Source organism: Lactuca saligna, chromosome 4 (genome assembly GCF_052625555.1).
Source record: "Lactuca saligna cultivar CGN05327 chromosome 4, ASM5262555v1, whole genome shotgun sequence".
NCBI classification, from domain to species: domain Eukaryota; kingdom Viridiplantae; phylum Streptophyta; class Magnoliopsida; order Asterales; family Asteraceae; genus Lactuca; species Lactuca saligna.
In genome coordinates, this window is record NC_136420.1 from 191,860,102 (window position 1) to 191,865,966 (window position 5,865).

General features: G+C 34.8%; 1 long non-coding RNA gene across 1 annotated transcript; it reads left to right on the top strand.

Annotated features, from left to right (window-relative positions):
- Nucleotides 1-5,207: 5,207 nt before the first annotated feature.
- On the top strand, nucleotides 5,208-5,640 carry LOC145039067 (uncharacterized). The gene is made up of 3 exons (XR_013679714.1): nucleotides 5,208-5,277; nucleotides 5,389-5,459; nucleotides 5,580-5,640. It is a non-coding gene; the product is annotated as an uncharacterized LOC145039067 (long non-coding RNA).
- Nucleotides 5,641-5,865: the final 225 nt, after the last annotated feature.

A 5,865-nucleotide genomic window follows, 5' to 3' on the forward strand; every position in this document is an offset into this window, starting at 1 on the left:
TTTCACATTGGGGGGGGGGGGGGGGGGGGGGGGGGGCGATAGAATGAGAAGTGAGAACGGACCCTAGCAAAACTTTTCAGTTTTGACAATTTTGCCCCTATTTTTTTTTAAATTCGTTGACCAAAGTTGACCAATTAAACCGCCAAGATCCGATTAGACCCGAATAGCTCTGAGTTTGGCCGGCGTTGACCAGCCCCGATTACACATAAACGTAGTCAGTTACAGTCCGCCTAGCACCTAGGCACCGAATCGGCCACCTAGGCCGATTTTTACAACACTGATATATATATATATATATATATATATATATATATATATATATATATATATATATATATATATATATATATATATATATATATATATATATATATATATATATATATATATATATATATATATATATATATATATATATATATATATATATCTTATGATAAATAAAGTATAAGGTCGAATTTTAAACTTGTAAAATTCTAGGGTTTGAAATTTAAATAATTCAAATTAAACTTTTAATCAAAATTTTAAATTCAAATCTTGATGGCAAGTTTTGAACTTTTCAAAACACATAGGATCGAATAGAAAATAATTTAAAATTAAACATTTAATTTAATGATTAACTAAATTTGACCTAATTCATTTTATTCACAATATAATCCATCAAATAATTTAAATAATCAAATATTATCATATAAGGAATTAACTATTCAAACAATTGGTAATTATTTTTTGTTCTGGTATGGATATTCATATAACAATAATAAAAAGCGTATTTTATTAGTCAAAAATGATTTAGGCAATTATCCTTCAACAAGACAGCAAGAAATCCCGAAAATCCCTCTATTTGACGCTCCGACTCGCCGAGTCACTAATTGGACTCGCCGAGTTGGACTGACTCGTCGAGTACAGCTAGTGATTCACCGAGTCAGGTCGGGCAGAGGGCAGAAAACAATTTTCAGAGTGGATGAACAAACAAGGCATCAATACAAAAGAACATCTTATGTGCTAATGCAAACCCTATAGATTGGATGTAGCTTTCTCTATTGTACATGCAATTCATCCAAGACTTACAATCCCTAGATCAGGCATACATATTTCAAAATTAACATAAGAAAACAAATCTAGATGATTACCTCTTGAAAAATGGCTTGAATCTTCTTGTCTTGGAGCTTAGAGTCACAAATGTCACTCCTCTAATGGCTTACAAACACCACACAAGTAAGAGGATGATATGAGAGAGAAGGGAGAGGCACAATTTCGGCTATGAAGACTCTTAGGGTTCAAGTGGCCGAAAATTGGAAGCCTTAGGGTCACTACTAGAAAATAGACCTTTAATGACGCGCTTTCTACGACACGCGCTGATTAACGATACGCAAAAGGACATGCCCTCAAAATAGTGTTATCTCTCCAAAACATTTAAGGATTTACGTCAAGCATTATTGCGTGCCCTTAATTTAGTGTCTCAAGAAAAAAAATTAGAAACACGGAGGGCGCTTTATCTTAAACGCGCGTCGTCTGTACATGTCGCTTTATAATTTTAATGAAACGCGCTTTTAGTTAATGAAGGGGGAAACGAAATCCCCAAATTTTTGAAAACCCACCCTGTTTTTCTATCTTCTATCTAATTTTTCATCCTTGCAATCCACTCTCCCCTCTGATACTCTCTCCTCTAGATCTCCCTTCATTCTCTACCTCCCGTCTCTCTGTAAACCTCGAAGGTGAATCGTAATTGATCTGCGAGGTCTCCTTCTTTTTCTTTGTTTTCTCAGGTACGACATCATCCTAATCTATTAACCCCTTTCATTTTTCATTAAAAAAAACCCTAATTGACTTGGCAAGTTCATGAACCAGATGTAGCACATTCCAAACTGGGGATTTAACCAAACCCGATAGAGCCATTGACAGAATCTTTGGATCCGGTCAACAAGGACTCTCTGTAATCGCGCAGCTTTCTTCACAAGGGATCGCTCCAGGTCTTCAATCTATCAATCTACAATGGCCACTATCAAGTTACATCGAATCAAGGTCTAGGGTTTCAAATGCTTCAAGTTCTTCCCAAATAACTTCCCCTCTCAAGACGATTTTCCTCGATCGTATCTTTATGGTGACGATTCTCTCTTGATCGGATCGAAGACCGCTCACTCTCTCCTTAGATCTCCATGCGAGTCTGATCCCCCCTCTCTGTAACACCCTCGCTTGCTTCCAGAAATTGAAGACCATTCTCTCTCGATCGTATCTTTATGGTGACATTTAGACACAATAATCTCAACATAAAATTGGTAACTAAACTAAACTCCTCTTCACCCTACCCTACTCCATCTACAACGACTCCTCAAATTTACAAACCCTAGTCCAGTTGCGCTTCTAGCCTTGGTCCTTTTTCTTCATCCATTCAGCAAATAAGGGGAACAAGAACTTGATCAGATGGATTGGATAGAGAAGATAACAGGAGTTATTCCCGAGAGGGTGAGTAATCTCGTTCGATAGACATATGAAATTTTGAATATTATATCTCCTGTGTTTATGTTTATGTTTATGTTTTTAGTGTTTATCTGGTAGTCCTATGGGCAGTAGCCATCATCGATCCGCCAGTGATAGCCTATCCAAACCCCGGTCACCTATAAGTCATTTGATGAAATGCCTAAGGCAATTAAGGTATTCATTCCAACTTATCTTTTCCCGATTCATGAGCTTATTATATGTGTTTTATCATTTGTTTTCTTTAGGCATGCTTAACAAGATCACCATTTGAACTTGTGAGATGCAAGCTGACTTTGTATTACAATTATTGGCAATTGAATGAGGTATCCATTGACCATTGTTTGCAGCCATTAAAACTCCCAACTAAATTTACTCTTCTGCCCCTCTCTTTCCTCGATACTAAACTATAGGTTTCAATGTGACTTCCTTAATAAAGTTTTTATCTTGGAATGTTTTGAACCATGTTTCTTTATCCAAAAACTGCAGATTTTAGAGGCTTTTCTTCCAAAGGGTATAATAGTCCCTTCATCCTTTGAAGTTTTGGCTGGAAATCATTCTCTTGTGACATGAGTAGTAGAAAATTGACTTCATTTTCATGTTGATTTGGCAACAGTGTAATCCTTGGGCAGGTGAGTTGTTTTAGATAATATTATTATATCTTTAGTAAGAGAGTTATGCAAATGGTTAATGGAAAAAATGACAAGAAAATTTCTTCAAATATTTGATGAGAACTGTTGTTTCGGATGAATGGTTACACTTGTGAAATCTAGATTTAATTACTTCATATGTTTACTAACATTAATACCAATTTCGTTTTGAATTTAGGTGATGTCTGATAGTACTCCTAACCAAGAATTAGTAAATGTGTTCAGTGGGAGAAATCTTATGGATACTTTTAGTTGGAGTTATAAATACCATGCATTGTGATTAATAATTATAAATCTCTTGTATTTCCTTAAATTTAGTACAACCTACATATATATGACATTTTAAATGTTTTTGTTTGACTTTTATATGCCTCTGGGTGGCGTTAGCTTTACTGGACTTGCAGACCCCATCCCTGAGTTTACACGGTGCAACCTCGTACCCTGCTACTGAAGTAGATGGGATGCACTGACATTACCCTTCCAAGTCTCTACTCATCAAATTTAGATAAGTAACCTCGATCCATCATGGGTTCCATTAACAACGGTGGTGGTGGTGGAGGTGAGAACCACATAATTGATGCTTTTGGAAGGCTCTTGTAAGTATAAATAATAGTATATATAATCAATTTTATTAATTTCAGCTTCATTTTTTTGTACTTCTTTAACATTCTGATCAAATTAATTTATTTGATTTGGAATTAATTTGTTATAAAAATTAGGACTTGTGTCTTGCGACATATGGCTTATGAGCTAAACTTAAAGATGAGGAAAGATGAGCCAAATTTGGGGTAATATTCTGTTTCATGATTGTCTTTCAAGATGGCCTACTGAAAATTGAAGCTTGCCTTTTGAAGCTTTTCTTTGATTTACAGAAATGTTAACAATTTGCGACTTGTGATAACACTATAAAGATATGAAAAGGAATTAATTTGGCCCATTTTCTTTTACTTAATTACAAAGCTTTCTAAGACTACTCTTGATGACAAGGGCAATTATGTCCTCTGCACATATAAAAGATCAAAGTTTGGTGTGATTGAAGTGTTTTTGGGGTTGCAGGTGCATGGAATGCTATCACAGATGGACCCCGCATTGGTGAGTTATTGTGAAAAAATAGCAGAAAACGGGGGCCCACTCACTCTGCCTGAAAAAATTGGTGGATCTGTTCATGTTGCTCAAATGGAAACAACCATGACAAGGGCAAGTTCTCTTCTATGGAATGTCCAACCAGAAGTCAATGTGGATCAGAGCTATGAAGTCATTGCTGAAATAGGGGCCCACTCACTCTCTCCCTTTTCACTAAAATAGACCAACAACTTAATTAGGTCCTCATTCTCATTCCCATACTTGTTTCTATTATTCTATATTATATGAATATGATTAGTTCAAATCCTAATACTTATTAATAAACCATCATGGAGAATATGTGATTTTGATATCAAACCACCAAACAGAAGCAGATCCAGCTGTCATCTCCTTAGTGCTTGAAACAACAAATCCCCATATATCTGAATTCTGAAAACATAGTAATCTTAATCATGGAATACATGAGTTGAGAAAGGTTGTGAATAGTATACAATCTTCTAACATCATTTCTATGTTCACAGGATATTAAGCTTAATCGTGGAATACATGATGCACTTGCATCTGAAGAGGCTTTCTTCCAAAGTCATCCGGTAGGGCCCAATTGTGAAAAAACAGTATTTTAAAGAAATGGTGGCAATGTTGAGAAGTTGTTAAACCTTTCTCTCTTTTTTTTAAGAAAGCTAAAGCTCCAGAACTCTCTGCCAAGAAATTATTTGGTGACTTGCCACGACTTTGGCATCGTGTCAAAGCCCCCCAGGTATGCATCCACCGTATAATTTATAAAACTGTATTTTCACATTTATTTATATATAATTCATAAATATCTATCTGCAGCCAAAAGATGTTGCCCAACTAGCTCTTAAAAAGATGCCTTCAACCGAGCAAGAAACCATATCGATGGTTACAAGAAGCATTATTTTCTTGTTTTTTTTATTTTCTTTTCTAATTATAGTTTTTGTGTGTCTAATTCTTTTTTCTTGTTGATGATGATAAACAGAGTGAGTATCAGCGAGGTGTTGGTGCTTGGAATTTTGACCTTGAAGATCTAAAATTCAAAGCATCCTTGGTATTCATCTTAATTATCATAGATCTTTTTTTTTTCAAATTTACATCCTTTATATGGTAACTGTTAAATAATCGACTATAACTGAAATGTTCGATTGTTTATATTCAACAGAGGTGCAAGATGATGACGAAATTCAAGATATCAGGGACCATGATGTAGATTCAACTTCATTTGCCAATAATGTAAGGATACATACATACATACATACATATATACATACATACATATATATATATATATATATATATATATATATTATAATATTATCTAAACTTTGGAATGTTAACTTTTCTCTGTTACAGGAAGCATCCAATTCGAAGGCTACTACTATTGGCAAACATTCCACAAGAGACATTGAATCTAGGTCGATGTTTATCCTGCAAGTTTTATTTACCAATTATTCTTAATGTTGTTGTTCTTTTTATATTAGTATTTAATGTTTAACTGTTTTTCCTTCAGTGATGAAGTTGTCCCATCTGAATCCCTAATCAATAAAGAAAGTAAAGTGCCAAAAACTGATGATAAAGGAAGTATTATTGTTGAAGAAAAAAGCAGAAAAGAAACTGAGAAACCAGAAGCAGATAAAGA